The sequence below is a fragment of the Elephantulus edwardii genome, unplaced genomic scaffold (assembly GCF_000299155.1).
Source record: "Elephantulus edwardii isolate Elephantulus edwardi_28Jun2011 unplaced genomic scaffold, EleEdw1.0 scaffold00071, whole genome shotgun sequence".
In the NCBI taxonomy this organism is placed as follows: domain Eukaryota; kingdom Metazoa; phylum Chordata; class Mammalia; order Macroscelidea; family Macroscelididae; genus Elephantulus; species Elephantulus edwardii.
Genome location: NW_006399821.1, coordinates 2,150,142 through 2,153,052, shown reverse-complemented (window position 1 = coordinate 2,153,052; position 2,911 = coordinate 2,150,142).

Sequence of the window (2,911 nt, the reverse complement as noted above, 5' to 3'; positions counted from 1 at the left end):
TTTCATTTCCAAATTTAGGGTCATTTGACACAAGACTGATGGTAAAATGTGCCCAAGTACTCAAAACCAAGATGGTTTAACTCAAGCAGTGAAGGGTGTCAGCCTGTGAAAACTACATCAGTTGGAAAAAGAAAGAAAGGGGGGGGGGAAACCTCATTTAACTTGCTGTAAATCCAAGCCATTAGTTCCTCCCATAAAGTGGGTTTATAAGCATCTGGAGCTCACTGGCTCCTTGGGATATTGCAAGGACAGGTTTGTTGATGGAGAATGCTATCCACTTTCCCTTCTTTTCTACTTCAAATTTATTCTTTTCTTCTTCTAAATATTTTTATAGACAGCAAAGTTTGTATCAAACCAAAAGCTCAATCTTAGTGTTTTATTCTCTAACACACTGTAAGTAGACATTTGAAAATAAATGTTGAAGTAGACACTTGAAAAATAATTCTGTTATGACTAATACATAACAATGAATGAATGAATGAAAATTCAACTTTTCTGTAAACTTTTGTTAAAATCATAATCAAAATAAAAACTTTATAAAAAAGAAATGCAAAGCATTCTGTAACACTTATCAGTTGCAAGATGTATAAGAATTCTGTTAACACAAGAAAATATTTTTAGTAGCATCTACACTGTAAAAACCCAGGATATAAACAAAATTTTTTTCGTCAACATTCAAAAAGCTTTTCAAATTAAATGTCTCTAAATTTTCATCAATGAGTCCTGTGTTAATCTAAAAAGTGACAATAAATATGTGATGAAGTATCCTAATATTCCAGAAATACAAGAGAAATAGTATATGTATTGTACTTTTTACACATTAAAAATTGCAGTTATTGCCATGGAGCTGCCAAGAACATCGTCCCTGCATCTACTGGTGCTGCCAAGGCCGTGGGCAAGGTTATCCCTGAACTGAATGGGAAACTTACTGGCATGGCTTTCTGTGTCCCTACCCCCAATATGTCAGTTGAGGACCTGACCTGCCATCTGGAGAAAGTTGCCAAATATGATGTCATCAAGGAAGTAGTAAACCAGGCATCAAAAGGGCCCCTCAAGGGCATCCTGGGATACACTGAAGACCAGGTTGTCTCCTGTTACTTCAGTAGTGACACCCACTCTTCCACCTTTGATGCTGGGGCTGGCATTGCTCTGAAAAACCACTTTGTCAAACTCATTTCCTGGTATGAATTTGGCTACAGCAACCAGGTGGTAGACCTGATGGTTCATATGTCCTCCAAAGAATAAGAGCCCCTTGGACCACCAGCCCAGCAATAGCACTAGAAGAGAGAGAGAGAGAGAGAGAGACACCCACAGCTGCTGGGGAGTCCTTGCCCCAAGTTGATCCTCCCCCACACTGAGAATCTCACATCCTTGACACAAGTTTCCATCAAACACCCTGAGAAAGGGGAGGGGTTTGCAGAGCCCATCTTGTCACATACCATCAATAAAGTATACTGTACTCAGAAAAAAAAATGCAGCTATTATTTTAGTTCAGACTTGTGTCACCTACAAAGATATCTGTGTTGTTGTGTTGTTGTTTACCATCAAGCAAAAAGAGATCCTTAGCTGACCCTCCAGAGGTTTTCAGAGGCAGTTAATCACACGGGAGGAAGTTGCCCATCCATCTCCCATGGAGCAGCTGGTGGCCTTGAACTGCAAGCTTTTGAAATTGCTCCCAACTGAAAAAAACCAAACAAACTACCACATACTAAGTACAATATTTGAAAATGTAACTAATAATATCCTCTTTTTCCAGACTTTCATATACCCTGTATATTATTTTGGCACTGTTAGTAAAGCACTTCCATACTAATGAGTTACATATGGGTTGCAAAATCACTGCCCAATACAATTGAAAAATATGAATATACATAGTGTTTTACAGAAAGAGGCTAATTAAGTCAAGGGCATCAAATCTCTCTGCATTACCAAATGAAAAAGAATTTGAATGAAATATAGACTGATAATTCTGAGAAACTGGTGGTGCCAACAAATCATGGTTCTGAAGCTCTCTTACAAATAAATATAACAAGAAATGCAAGGAAATGCTACTTAGCTTTAAGGAATGAGTCAGAGATCAGATGAAAGCCGTAGGAAACTGGAGACAAACAAGAATCAATAAATCCTTTCTGTCACCATACCATACTTTGTTATGATCCACACAGTCAAACGCATTTGCACAATCAATGAATTACAAGTAAACAGCTTTTTATTCTCTGCTTTCTGCCAAGATCTATCTGGCATCAGCAATGATAGCCCGTATACTATGGCCTCTTTCATAATTGTTTTTTACAGTGTTTGTCCATAGACGGCCAAAAGAACAGATAACTCTTGGAGAAAGTGCAACCAGAGTGCTCCTTGGAAGCAAGAATGGCAAAGTTTTGCCTCAAATAGTTTAGGCATGTTGTTTGGAAAGGTGGAGAGTGAAGGAGAGAATGACCCTCCCTGAGATGAACAGATACTGTGACTGTGGCGATGGCAGTGTGTCAGGGATGATAAAGATGGCACAGTATAGGACAGGGGTTCAAATTTGATGTTCATAAGGTCACTCTGACTCAACATTACCTAACAACAACAAGGACTCTCCTGAATCTAATTTGAGTTTCTGGCAATTCTCTGATGAGGAGTCATTTGTAATAATTTTCAGAAATCTTTTACTGACTGTTAATAGTAATAATTGCTCAATAGTTTCTGTATTTTGTTGGATTACCTATTTTGGAAATCAGAATAAATAGAAATCTCTTCCAGTCAGTGGGCCACGTAACTGTCTTTCAGATTTCCTGACATAAGCTGATGAGCACATCTAGGTCTGCATTTGTTTGTTGGAACATGTCAATTGATATACCATCAATTCCTGTGATTTAATTTTTCCCAATGTCTTCAATACAGCTTGGACTTTTTTCTTCAGTGC